General features: G+C 33.2%; 1 long non-coding RNA gene across 8 annotated transcripts; it reads left to right on the forward strand.

Annotated features, from left to right (window-relative positions):
- Positions 1–8655: 8655 nt before the first annotated feature.
- LOC110810805 (uncharacterized) lies at positions 8656–11844 on the forward strand. Of its 8 annotated transcripts, none has more exons than XR_002539036.2 (4): positions 8656–9389; positions 9731–9871; positions 10052–11574; positions 11739–11844. It is a non-coding gene; the product is annotated as an uncharacterized LOC110810805 (long non-coding RNA). The 8 variants fall into 8 exon arrangements; XR_002539037.2 differs by lacking the exon at positions 11739–11844 and having other exon boundaries at positions 8657–9389; positions 10052–11272; positions 11409–11703; XR_002539040.2 differs by lacking the exon at positions 11739–11844 and having other exon boundaries at positions 8657–9389; positions 10052–11123; positions 11409–11703.
- Positions 11845–15222: the final 3378 nt, after the last annotated feature.

Consider the following 15222-nt stretch of genomic DNA (forward strand, 5'->3'; position numbering starts at 1 on the left):
CCGCCCGCAGTAACCATCTAGAGTTCGGCATCAAATCAAGTAAGGACCATTCACCCTATTTCCTATCATGGAATTGAATTTTGAATAAAGGATAATATTGTATTTTGTACAAATTAAATAGATATGCATAATTAATTACGATTGCTAATGGAGCCCGAACAGAACATTATTCTTTGTTGATTCCTGTTTGATTTATTTTACAGTTTAGATGCATTATGGTATCTGGTTTATCTATTCTACGGTTTTAAACATATGTATCACTGCTTACTTCACTACTGTTTGATTTTAGAAATCTAAAATATGATTGCTTTGTTGGATGCACGTTACTTGTTTATGTATTTATGTTTGATTGGTGACGGAGACTAAAAACAAATAGGAATGGGATGTGATCTGATAAATGGATAAGATGACAGCCTCATTAGATATCTTGGGAGATGGTGAACAGACCGGGTTCATAGGGAATCCTACCGTGAACGTTGTCTCATACCGGACGGGGTATGGAGACTTGGTTATTTGGCACTCATACCGAATGGGGTATAGGGACGACCCGCTTCACCCTCGTACCAGACGAAGTATTAAGCTTTAATATTTTGGCGCTCATACCGGACGGGGTATAGGGAGGACCCTGGAATTAAGATTGTTAATGGAAAGGGTTCACGTGTAGCAGAGACACCCCTATGAATACCCATGGATACTAGTAGACTGGTGAAATGAGAAACGGTGATGATTAGTTATTGTTAATGAATATAAATTTATGATATGTTCTATGTTACTGATTGTGCATGAAGTTATGATCTGTATGATGTTATTGTTTTTATAAGTTGTTTTCGCAAGTTCTCCAATGGTAAGAAAAAGGAAAAATGGTTTTAATTTTAATGAATGTATTGGTTTAAAATTTGTGCTCTATTGGTTGTTTTTAGTTTTCTATCAACTTTTACTTCTGTGACGGCGATATATTATGATGTCCTTACTGGGCTATTATAGCTCACCCCTTATTTAACCATTTCATATCAGGAGGACTCGGTTCCCGAGCCCGATCCGAAAGAAGGCTACGAGTAAATGCTAGATACTTTATAGTTTCCTTTATTCTTTCTATTTTTCATATTTTTTTCAGAGAATTTATTCCGTGATGTTTGTTAGTATTTTTGAGTTATCGTGTAAGGGATGTTAACCTTAACCTTTATTTCGCTTCCGCACTTAAATTATTTTATGTATTTCTTTTTAAATTTTCGGGGTCGTTACACTTGGTCTGGTGAACTTTTTAAAGGTTACTTGATGTTGAGATTTCTGTGAAATTTTTTATTTTTTATTTTTGTATTAATTGCTAAAGTGGATGATGAATTTACTATAATACATGAGTTTACTATAAAGTAAAAATTATATTTTAATGTGTTTCTCAAACTTGAACTGATATTTTTAATAATATCTTTTAAATCATACACATTTTAATTACTTGAATGTAAATCTATCATTAAACTTGATATTATTATGTGTAATTCACCTGTAAATACTCCAGAGGGATATTGAAATTGTGAAATAAGTGTCAATGACAAAAGCAAACTCTTTGTTTCATTAGTTTCTTCTCTCATCCACAATTGGCACACTCTATCTTTTCTCTCAAATAATCATACCTTCAATATTGCTTTAGAAAATTATGTCTTCACTGTCACTCTCTTAACATATATTAACATTGCACAAAATATTTTTAATTATTTTCTTTGTTACAGGTTAAATAAAAGAGGTAGGTATTCAGATAAATAGCAAACGCCTAGCAAATAAAATTTTCTTTGTGCAACTTAAAATATTTTTAATTATCTTCTTTAAAAACTAATAATATATTTATTTTAAAAAAATTTATAATATATAAAGTGAATTGTTCAAGAATTTACTATGAGTATCGATATTATTGTTAAAGGATTTGAATCAAACATTTCTTCTTATAAAAAAATGTATGACTGATTAGAGTAATTTGCTAACTAAGAGATTTGGAAATAAAAATAAAGACAATACACCTAAGGTTTCTTAAATATTATAATTAATAAGTTTTAAACATTACATTTAAGAGTTTGATTGTATTAATTTTTTTTTATTATAAAAGGGTTTGATTGCATTATAAAATTAGAAAATTGAGAAACTCCGTAAGTATTTTGTTGAATAATTGAATTCTTCTCTATGAAGTGAAATTTCAAAGGCATCTATAATGTTCTCTAAGTAACTTTTATCAAATGGGTTAAGTTCAAAAATATTAAAACTACTAAGATTCGATATACTACTTGTAATAAGATAGAAAACTAATATTAATAAAAATAAAATTTTAAAATTATTAACATTATAATAAACTTATAAATACTAAAAGTAGTTTACATTAAACATAATTATAATTTGTAATCTATTTAGACAATTTAGAGCGATAAGGATTATACCATAAATGCCTAAGCAAACAAAATGTAATGACTGAAAATACTTTTCAAGCAAATCCAAAATCCTATTTTCCTTATTAGTGTGTTTTTATACTGGGCCACTAGCAGCTTTTTAAAGTTTTTTAAATAATCACACGTAACAATAGTTGTTCCTTTTTCTTTGCAACAGCAAAGGAATTTCCTCTTTGTTCTGAACTTGATCACTAGGAAAGGATAGAAAAAGGTATAGTTTCTTATTCTTGGGAAGATCTGGTCTCTGTTGAATAAAATAAGACATTGCTTCTGGACTTGCCAGTTCTAATAGTGAGGATTTCTTTTTGGTAGGATATAAATGTTGTTTTGCTTTAATTTAGTTCTCTTCTTATGATCATTTTCATTTCCTGTTAGATTTTATATCATTCCTCCTTGTTTCTAGTTAAGGGGGTGAGGGTTATGGATTGTTCTTATCAATTGGCTTCTCCCCCTCTCCCCTTTCTTGCGAGATCTCTTAGCAAGATCTTATCTATTATTCTTGCTATTATTATGATCATTATTGTATAACCTTTTTTGTGTTTTATTCTGATAGAATTTTGCATTGTTGCTACCTAGTGGGCTTTATAAATCACAATGTGACAATTAAGTTTTTTATATTTGGCCTTGTGAATTGTTTTCCTTTGATACTCTTATAAAATATTTTAGACGCCCTCCCTTCCCTTGCCTAATTAATTATGAGGATTATACAAGTAAAAAGTTCTCTTAGTGTTTATTTGGCATTCAATTTCATGGTTTTTGATGCTGAATTACTTTGGTGGTTCATCTATACAAGGCTTGTTTAAGCAAATTACTTTTCTCATTAATGGCGTGCAATCTAAAGTATTGTTTCTTCTTAGTAGCTTCATTGAAAAATAATTGACATCTTTTTCATTGTGAGACATGACATTGAATTTCTTCAAGCTTTATCGCATTGGCAGTCACTGTTACATTTTTGTCATGTTGAGAGTAATTTCAAGGGCTATGTTTGGAAGAAAATAGCTTCATTTTTGGAATTCATCTTGAAATTCCCACTTTGTTTCATTAAGAGAGTCAAAATCTTATTTGAATGATAAAAGTTGACATCCAAGAAAATTATTGTGAAATTGAAATAGAGATTTTTGAATTCCATATTGATTTAGAGTTCATTGTTTTAACATCATTTGGGATTTCTCAGGAGGTAAACATTTATCATCTTTCAATGATATTTATCATCTTATAGTCAAACTTTATGTGGATTTTCAAATAAATTCCACAAAAGTTCACTTGTTTCAACTATAGCCTAAGTCTATTATGTCTTTCTTAGTGCTAAGTTTTGTTTAGTTCTGTTCGTATAAGAATGTTGCTTAAGAAATTATGCAAAATTGACAATCAACTTACTATAATGCTATTATTTGTCTCTAATATTTTCTCTCGCTCTCTTTGTATCTAATATGTGGAAATATGGAAGAGAGGGTCAAACAAGCACCTGTTTACTCATCAATATATTAATTTCAAAATGTTTATTTTTTACCAATGAAATGAAAAGTTCATGCTTTAACTTCGATATGATATGAAATTACTTGTCAATATAATATTGGAATAATTTATCTTGCTAATGAAAATTTGTTTTTGACATGCCTAAATCATAGAAGAAGTGGACTTCAAAAGACTTCATCTCAGAGTGAAAGTGTCAACATAGAACCTAAAGATAAACTAAGTAGCTTACCTGAAGATCTTCACAAGCTTATTCTTTGTGTGCTCCCATATAAGATGCAATAAGAACGTAAATTTTGTCAAAACAATGGAGATACACTTACCAGTCTCTTTCCAATCTTGTATTGGATTTCTTGCAATTTGCTAATGCTGAAAGTGGACCTGATTATTTTGTGGAATTCATAAATCATACACTCTTGAATCATGATGAATTAGATATACTAACCATAAAATTCAAATTACAGGGAGAAAAAGCAGACTCCTCTCTGACCAAATGGATTGATTTTGTCGTGAAACATAATGTTAAGTACTCTATGGTTGAAGCACGTGTTATTGAGCCATGAGGGTTTGGCTCCTGTTTTTTTTCTCTATAACATTAAACATATTTATTTTTTGCATGAGCTATATTCTCAGATGACCCACATCTATTTGTTTTCCCAATCTTAAAGAACGAAAATCTGACAGATGATTTATTCTCATCATGTCCAGTGCTAGAGTATGTGCGTTTATGGCATTGCCATCTTTTTTGTGTAAAGGTTCTAAACATTTTTGCTCTCAGACTCAAAATTCTCCGTCTACCTTATTATCATGGGCTCAAAACCATTGAAATCAATCTTCATGGACAAAGTCTTACCTTACTTGTATTGAGTGAAAATCTTGTAAGAAACTATCATATACGGGATGACTGTTCTATCCATAATGCAGTTATTCAAGTTGGAGAAGTGTACATAAATCATATGAGTATGGAGTTCTTACTCGCATTGCTTTAAAGTTGTTGAGTGAGCTCTGTAATGTTATTATGCTATGTGTGGATAATTTATTTTAGCAGGTATATGTTTTGTCTATTTCTCATACTTCTTTTTTTTGGTAAAAACTTGCGGGAGATTTCTTAGGCTCTTGATTGATGGGTAATGCATATTCCTTCCATTTTCCTTAAAATTTTGTTTTAAACTTTCTCTTCTACAAGACCATTCTTGTAAGTTCCTAAACTTTATTTTCTTCATATTAAATGCATATTTATTAGCTACTATTTTTTTTTTAGAATAACAAGTCTTCAATTGTTATAAATGCAGGCTTATTATTATTTTATTTTTCTAAACTATGTTAATATGTCCAGGTACAAGAGCAGCCTTCATATTTGTCAACTTTAGAATGGAGTTTAAAAAACCTTGAGACTACTGGGATGTCAAACTTTCTGGAATATTTTTGCATTAACATGCTTGTTGGACATGAAATTGATCTTTGCCGAGTTAAGATTTTCTTTGAGAATGCAAAAGCATTAGCAAAATTAACCATCTCCACTTTTTTGAATTTTACTACAGCTGATGATGAAAATAAATCTATGATTATGAAGAAGTTATTAGCATTTTCAAGAGTTTCAACAAAAGTACTGCAGTTGTAATTTAAATTTAGTTGCTGAAAAGAGGTAATAATATTTGTACTACTTCTTTTTTGGATAGAAAAAAAGATATAATTGAGGTTAAAGATGAGATTATCATTACTTAAGCACATATCACTTTTGGTATAATTTTTTTTTTTTTGTTTTTCCCCCAGAGAAAAATAAAAAATACAATAGCATTTATAGGTAGCAAGCAACTGTTGCCCAAGCATAAAGCTTACAGAATATCAGAAGACAAATATCAATTGAGAAATTAATGGGGCTTGCAATGAAATTATGGTTGTTAGAGTCCTGTAAGGGAGTGAACTCACAGGTTGTTTAATTGTTGAAGGTGAAACAAAGGGTTTGTTTGTCCACATCATTAGAATTTGGGGATTTTGTACATGTTGATATGGGTGTTGGTCTTTAAATGATCTAATAACTTATATTTTTTATAAGAAATTTTGAGTATTTCTTTCCAGTGGTGTTGATATTTTGACCTCATAGATTTGTTATGGACGATGATTTAGAAGATAATTTTAGGGAGAGAAAGAGATGAGGGGAGTGAAGGCTTGAAGAGTCACGTAAGGATGAAAAGTATATATGACATTTTTGTTTTTTAATATTAATTTATCAGGATGTGAGAGCAGTTTCCTGTAAATTTTATTCAAAAATTTACTAAAGCTTTTAATTTGATATGTTTAAAAAGTTATGATATGAAAAGATACAATTAAAGATATAGATATTAGTTTTGAGTATAGTTACCAGGATCACTTAACCCTTGGTCTAAGTACTGAATGTTTTAAACTAGTTCATGATGTGTATTTCTTAGCGTTCATTTTTCATCTCAATTTGGATTTTTAAAAAGTTAGAATCTAAAAATAAGAAAAAATGGAGCAAGATGGTAAATAGTAAAAGGAATAATGTATGGGAAGAAAAGAGTAAAAAGTTCACATTTTAAGAAACTTCCTTTCAAAATTGAGATTTTATTACGAGTTAAATAAAGGAGACATGTGTCCAAATAAATAGCAAACGCCGATCAAATAACATTTTCTTTATAGAACTTGAAATATTTTTAATCATCTTCTTTAAAAACTAATAATATATAAAGTGAGTTATTCAGGAATTTACAATGAGTATCAATATTCTTGTTAAAGGATTTGAATCAAACATCTCTTCTTATAAAAAATGTAAAATTAATTGGGATAATTGCTAACTTAGAGATTTGGGAATAAAAATAAAAATATTACTCCTAAGATTTCCTAAATATTATAGTTAGTAGATTTCTTAGATATTATAATTAATAAATTTTAAGCAACGCATTTAAGAGTTTGAATGTATTACTTTTTTTTTTTAAGTAAAAAGGTTTGATTGCATTATAAAACTAGAAAATTGAGAAATCCCAAAAGTATTTTATTGAATAATTGAATTCTTCTCCAAGAAGTGAAATTTCAAAGACATTTATAATGTTCTATAAGTAATTTTCACTAAATTGGATAAATTAAGAAATATTAAAACTACTAAGATTCGATATACTACTTCTAATAAAATAGAATATTAATATTAATAAAAATAAAAATTTAAAATTACTAACATTATAATAGACTCATAAATACTAAAGTAGTTTACGTTAAATATAATTATAATTTATAATCTATTTAGGCAATCTAGAGGATTAAAGATTATGCTATAAATGGCTAAGCAAACAAGATTGGGGTTCCACTAAAGCCTTAATATTTATTGATTTCACTAGTTGAAAATGTTGTGTAAACATCCGTACCCACTAATATTGAAGTTCGGGTTGTTACAGACGAAACAACAACTTAATTCTTTGGTCTTATAATTTTGAAGACTTACATTGGTACTGTATAGTATTTTGATGAAAGTGATAGTTACTCTATTAAACAAATAGATATATATTTTACAGAGACGGAGATATGCAGTATATTTTTCATTGTTAAATTAATCATTTTGCATGTAAAGTAATAAAGTTGTCAAAACTATAGCAATTTAAAAGATTGCTCTTTGAAAGGTTTCTACTAGTGTTGTTTTCTACTTTTATCAAATTTTACAATATCTATGTTACTTGAAGTAAATAGAAATTATAGCTCTTGATTGCACTATGCAAATTAATTATCTTCTTATTAGAATTTGGTAGGAAGACTCTTGATATTATTAAAGATTATTTTGAAAACTAATTAGTGATTTGGTTATTTTTAACATTAAATTTTATATTAAACGAGTACGGTTTTTTAGCAAGTAATTAAAATTGTTTAGTTAGGGTTTTATTTAAACATGAAATTTTTTTAGTAAAATTATATATATATATATATATATATGTATATATATTTAGATCTCTCATCTTTTTGACTTTGATTAATGACTTATGTTATGAGAAAAATTGAGTTTAATTTTTGAATTTTTAGTGATAAATCAAATCTAATTAATACAAACTCAAAAATCTTATTTTTGGCCAACTAATGTACTTAAATTGCATAATTATTTTCTCTTTGAAATATTTTTCTTTTAAATATTATTTATATATTTAATTATTTAATATCTAAACGTGATTTTTATATTTCTATTTTTGGTTATTCAATTATTTTAATAAAAGTAAAAGTATCATATTCTTATGAATAGAAATAAATAAATAAAAATTTATTCTGATTACGGATTTTTAATTAGTTGTAAGAAATTTTATGATTAAATATGTATATATATATTTATATTAATTTTACTTTAATTTTATCAAATTTAATAATAATTTCATTAACACTGTAACATATTTAAAATTCCATCATTTTTTAAATAGTAATCGATTTTATTATATTACTAAAAAAAGTTTTTGCAACAATTTTTTTTAGTATTTAACGATTATTTTTTTTAATTGTTGAAATTTAATTTTATCTAATAAATAAATAAATATAATACTTTAAAATATACTTAAAATTATTTTAAATTATTTGCGATGATCAAATATTATAGGTAAAAAAATTGCTTCAAATTTTAAAAATTATTAATAAAATAATTTTATAAAATAATTTTTTTTTGGGTGGAAGAGAGGAAAATAGATAAAAGTTCGATTTAATAAAAACTTAATTACAAAAAAAAAATTGATTCAACATTTCTTAGATTGGATCAAGGGGCCCCCCCAAATGAAGAACAATTGGATCAGGAATTATGCAAGAGAGACAAACGAGTTAGCCTTGTTGGGTGCTGTAATCGGTATATATTCATCTTCTTTGTGTTTTGGGAGGTAGGGTTTATAAATTCATCTTTAACCCCGAGGGATAGAACGCGCCGCTTCCCAGTAAGTCTGCGTGTGGCTGTGGTTTCATACAATCTTACAACAGAGATGGATGCTATGAAACCTGTTGCAAAACAGCTAGAGAAAGAAAATGACGACGACGATGAAGATGAAGGAAGCGTCATGCATCATGAAGATGCAGTCCTTCTGTCGAATCAGTAATTAACCAAAACAAAATAATCTTGCTTCGTCTCTTGGTTGAGCCTCCTTTTCAGCGATCTCCACCTTGTAGGTATAAACTGTAATCTCCGTCAAATACAACCAGGAAACATCAACTCTGGAGAATCCTACTCGATCTCCTTCTGACAGTCCTCCTCATTCCCTCGTCCTCGACGACTTCATCACCTCACTCCTCATCGGCCAAGAATTTAGTCTCTTCTCCTCGATCCTCAATCCTTTGTTGTTGTTGTTGCTGTAGTCGACATTCTGGTGGTTGTTTCCTGCTCCAACCAAAAATCGGTGCCTCACACGTTGACCGCCTAGTTCTCAGATTCCATGGCCTCACCTCTTCAGCCGCTGCAGGGGATTCTTCTCTTTCCTTCTTCTTGCTGCATATCTTGCTGCTGGCTCTGTCATCGAGGTAATAAACCAACAATTACGTAGTGGATTTTAACGGTTTTGTTGTGCTGTTTGTCCATTTCAAGAACTTTTAATTCTTTGAAAAAAAAAGTATAACTTATTTGAAGTATCAAGGAGATGCAACCTGTATATAAGAATATTTTGCAATTTTCTTTTAATGATTAATTAGTGTGTGATATCAGGTTTATCATGGTCAATGTGTATGTTTTATCTTTCAAATGCTTGGGCATCAGCAGACCAACTTGTTAACTTCGAGAATATTTTTCAGCACAGTTCTGTTACTCATTATAACCTAGTTTATATTTCAAGTAAAGAGCTAAATATTGTTGTTTTATCCAATAGGTAGCAGAGAGGGTTGCCAAAAAGGAGTTGGATTCCGCTTTTGCTATCGTTAGGCCTCCAGGGCATCATACCAAAGAAGATGAAGCTATGGGTTTTTGTTTATTTAATAATGTGACTATTGCAACACGTTTTTTATTAAATGTAAGAGTAAGAGTCAGTTTTAATTCTTTAGATATAGGTTTCTTACCTGAAGTTATTAATCAATTGTTTTTTTTTTTGTTAGATGTATAATTACCTATATTGATTTAGGTTAGATGTTTCCTTTTCCATCCTTTAATAAGTTGTTTCCTTGTTAACCATATACGTTTTTCTATTTTTCAGCCAAATTTGGGTCTAAACAAAATCTTGATTGTTGACTGGGATGTTCACCGTGGTAATGGTACTCAAGAAACAATCTGGAATGATCCTCGTGTTCTGTTATTTTCTGTTCATAGGTACATATGAAATTTGAGCCATGCTTATTCATTTGCTTGCCCGTCGTGATTTGCTTGTAGTATATGTCCCAAGCTTTCATGATATAGAGATAAATTAGTAATGTCGGCAGGATCTTTGTGTCCTCATGAACCAGTTTACGTGCTTGAAAGTAGTTTTTCTTTGTTTTTGTTTTTTACTTCATATTGTTTCTGCCTTAGTTTTTACCTTATGGCATTTGATGCAGCTACTTTTATGGTAACTGAGTTATGTTTTCCTTTAATGTAGGGATACAACAATTTTAATTGTACTAAATGGAAGCTTATTATTGTTATTATTATTAGAGATGTGTTTTTCTTAACTATATAAAGTGTGTAGGCAGAAGGACACCCTTCGTATCTTCCGAATCTTGTATTTGATTCCTCGCAATTTGCTGATACTGAAACTAGACTTGATCATTTTGTGAATTGATAGACCAGACACTCTTGCATCATGATGATTCTGATATACCAGTCATCAAATTCAAATTATGGAGAGAAAGAGCATATTTCATTTTAAAGATGAAATGGATTGATTTCGCTTGTTATTGAAGCTTGTGTTGCTGAACCAAGAAGGCTTGGCCGCTGTATCTTTTTCTTCAGAACATTGAAAAGATTTACTTTCTCTGTCAGCTTCTATATTCTCCGATGGCCTACATCTGTTTATCTTCCCAATCTTTAAGAATTGTGACTTGGGGGTGTCATTTTCAATGACGGCGATCTGACAGGTGAATTATTCTCGTCATGTCCGGTGCTGGAATCTGTGCATTTGTGGAATTGCAATATGTCTTATCTAAAGTTTCTAACTGTTTCTGCTCTCAGACTCAAGTATCTTCGTCTAGACTATTGTCGTGGGTTTCCAAATAATTGAGATGAATCTTTATACCCAAGTCTTATATCACTTATATTAAGGGGAAATCTTGCACGAATCTATCATATCAAAGGTGGTTTTTCTATTCATCATACAGATATTCAAGTTGGAGAAGTTTATAGAAACCTAATGAGTATAGATGCCCTTAGTCACACTGCTTTAAAGTTACTTAATGAACTCTGTAATGTTACTGTACTAATTGTGGATAATTTGTTCTATGAGGTATGTCCTTTGTCCATTTCCTATACTTCTTGATTTTCCTTTATTTTGGCTAAACTCTTGATTGATGGAAAATGAATCTTCTTAGCTTTCCTTTTAAAGAATACGACCATGCTCATGATATTCCTTGGTGTTGCAGCTTCTCTTCTGCAAGGCCAGTAATTCATGGACATATGCAAATGCAATTACTTTTCACAACCTGAGCAGTGTCTATATGTTTGTTTGGCCATCCAAGAAGCATTCAGATGATTATAGTTCTCCTCAGTAGAATGCCGAATGTCCATAACGCCCACTTTCTCATGCTTGTAAAGTTCGTAAACTTCAATTTTCTTGGTATTCAATGGTTATTTATTAGCCACTCTCATTTAGGGACAACATGGTTTTAATTGTTCTAAATGGAAGCTTATTATTATTATTATTATTATTATTATCAATGATGTGCTTTTCTTAACTATATTAAAATATGTAGGCACAAGGACTCCATACGCGTCCACTTTGGAATGGAACACAGAAAACCTTAAGACAATTGGGTTCCCTATCTTTTGGAATATATTTACGTTAACAAATTTGTCGAACATGAGATTGATCTTTACCTGGTGAAAGTTTTCCTTGAGAATGCAAAAGCATTAGTGAAGTTGACCATCTCTACTTTTTGAATGGTACTGAAGCTATGATGGAAAGAATGTAACGGCCCCGGAATTTTGAAATGAAATATGTGTATTAAAAAGGGCAAATGCGGAAGCAGAATAAAAATTTGATTAACATCCCTTACACTAAAACAAAAAACGTGCTCAAAGTATAAAAAAACAAACTAACTAAAAGAGAAATTCAAAAATAAAAGCTATAAATATAACTACGGAGTCTTCAGGCGTCCTCTTCGCCGTCTTCCTGTGAAACGGGCTCGGGAACAATGTCTTCTTGATCTGAAATGATTAAATAAGCAATGAGCTACACCAGCCCAGTAAAGATATCACACTATCTCACCGTCACGGAGGTAAAGGTGGGTAGAAAACACAAAAAGACCAATGGAGCATAATTTACAACAAATTCTTTTATCAATAATAAAATCCTTTACTATCCACTTACCTCGGTGAAATTCATAAAACAATATACGAAAGCAGTAACATTATCATTATCATGAAATCATATGAGCTGTATAACATAATACTTATGTAACGACCCCGGAAATATTAAAATGAAATGAGTATTTAATTATATCAAATGCGGAAGCGAGATCAAAATTTCAGTTAATATCCCTTACACGAAAACCAAAAACGTACTTAAAATATAAAAGATTAAACTAACTAAAAGATAAACTCGAAAATAAAGCTATGATTATGACTACAGAGTCTCTAGGCATCCCTTTCGTCGTCCTCCTGCGGAACGGGCTCGGGAACCATGTCTTCCTGATCTGAAATGGTTAAATAAGGAGTGAGCTACACTAGCCCAGTAAGAACATCACGATATCTCACCGTCACGGAGGTAAAGGTGGGTAGAAAACACAAAGGACCCATGGAGCATGTTTTACAACAAATCCTTTTATTTATGATAAAATCTTTACCATCCACTTACCTCGGTGGAATTTATGAAACAATATAAGAAAAACAATAACATTATCATAATCATGGAATAATATAAGCTGTAAACATAACACTTATCACGCCTCTTGTAATTCAATCATTATACAACATATCTTTTTCTCATTTACCAGCCTACTAGTATCCGTGGGGGTCCATAGGGGTCCCGCTACCCGTTAACCTTTAACATTCATAATCAGTTTTCAGGGCCGTCCCCATACCCCGTCCGGTATGGGCGCCAAAACCATAAACCTCAATACCCCGTCCGGTATGAGGGTGAAACGGGCCGTCCCCATACCCCGTCCAGTATGGGCGCCAAAACCATAAACCTCAATACCCCGTCCGGTATGAGGGTGAAACGGGCCGTCCCCATACCCCGTCCGGTATGGGCGCTAAAACCATAAGATCTTCATGCCCCGTCCGGCATGTGAGACCACAATCCCGGTAGGGTTCCCTACGGACCCGGTCCGTCCACCATCTCCCATGATATCTAGTCAGGCTGACCCCATAATACAATTATCAGTCTACACAATCTTTTATTTTCCTTTTCCTCAGTCAGCATCATCAATTCACATTTAAACAAGCAAATCGTAATTCATGCCAAACAGACAACATACAGTATCAGTATCCCGGTCATTCAACCCATAATTAATAAAAACGTAGTATATGCACACAAATCTGTAAAATGAACACATCAAACTTCATGCTGCATTTAAAGCTGTAAACAGGCCAAATAACAGTAAATCACCAATCACACTAGACTCGGGCTCCATTAGCCACCTTAACCAATTTCACACATTCGTTAATTCAAGAAATACCGTTTTATCATTTTAAACTTTAATACCGTGATAGGAAATAGGGTGAGGGGTCCTTACTTGTTTTCGGGATTCGAATACGATTCACAGTGCGCCTACAGACTGTTCCTAATTTTTCCTGATTTTTTTCCGGGGAACTGAAACGCACTAACGGTACCTGCACGGGTTCCAAAAGATCTCAAATTAGGCTCAGGGCCCCTTTTTGGCCAATATCGCAACTCCGGCACGGCGGCTCCGCCGTGCTCCGGCGACGGCGCCGCCGCTTGCGGCGACGACTCGCCTCGGGTTGGCTGTTTTCGGCCGAATTTGGCCACACTTGCATCGGTCCCTGCAAGAAAACAACCCTAGGGCCCTCGGGGGGCCAAAAAATCACGAAAAAACGGAGCTTACCGGCGGCGGCGCTCTCGGGTGCGGCGGCTCTCCGGCGAGGTTCGTGTTTTGGTGATTCGGCTCCGGTCAACCTGTAGAGAAAAGAATAGTGATCACGGTGATATAAAAATTACATCAAACAGAGGCCGGGAAAGGCCTCGTCGGAGGCAAAAATCGAGAAGGGGCGCCGCGGCGCCGCTGGTCTTCGGCCGCGTATTCTGGCCGTTTGGCCTGGATTTTGGCTCCGATTTGGCCACAGGAGGAATCAGCGTGGAAAAACGAGTCGGGAGTATGAAATTTACCTCGATCGGCGGTCAGAAATTTCCCCGGCGCAGCGGCGGGTGGCGGCGGCCGGTTTCTGGTTTGTCTTCTCCGGCGAGCGGCAGGCGGCTAGGGTTTGTGGTCTGGTGTGGGGGTTCTATTTATAACCCCTTGCCTTTTGATCTCAGCCGTCCATTTTGTTTTAATCTGGGCCGTCCGTGCGATTGCATCTGGGCCGTCCGATCGCGCTCACGCGGATCGCCAACGTGGCCCGTTCCGGAGTGACGTGGTCTTGCCACGTGGCAGGCCCCGGTTGGCCGGGATTGCTGACCGGGCCTGCTGACGTGGCTGCCGACGTGGCTTTTTTTTTCGGCCCTTTTTTCTCCGGGCGCTACAACTTATCACACATTTGTCATTCAATCATTACACAACACATTTTTCCTCATTTACCAGCCTACTAGTATCCATGGGGATCCATAGGGGTCCCACTACCCGTGAACCTTTAACATTTGTAATCAGATTCCAGGGCCGTCCCCATACCCCGTCCGGTATGGGCGCCAAAACTATAAACCTCAATACCCCGTCCGGTATGAGGGTGAAACGGGCTGTCCCCATACCCCTTCCGGTATGGGCGCCAAAACACATAAGGTCTCCATACCCCGTCCGGTATGAGAGACCACAGTCCCGGTAGGGTTCCCTACGGACCCGGTCCGTCCACCATCTCCCAGGATATCTAGTCAAGCTGACCACATTATACAATTATCAATTTACATAACCTTTCATTCCCCTTTTCCTCAGTCAGCATCATCAATTCACACACAAACAAGCAAACCAGTAATTTATGCCAAACAAGACAACATACAGCATCAGTTTCTCAGTCATTCAACCCATAATCAATAAAACAGTAAAATATGTACACGAAACTATGAAA

This window comes from Carica papaya, chromosome 1 (assembly GCF_054855325.1).
Source record: "Carica papaya isolate Zhongbai chromosome 1, ASM5485532v1, whole genome shotgun sequence".
NCBI classification, from domain to species: Eukaryota; Viridiplantae; Streptophyta; class Magnoliopsida; order Brassicales; family Caricaceae; genus Carica; species Carica papaya.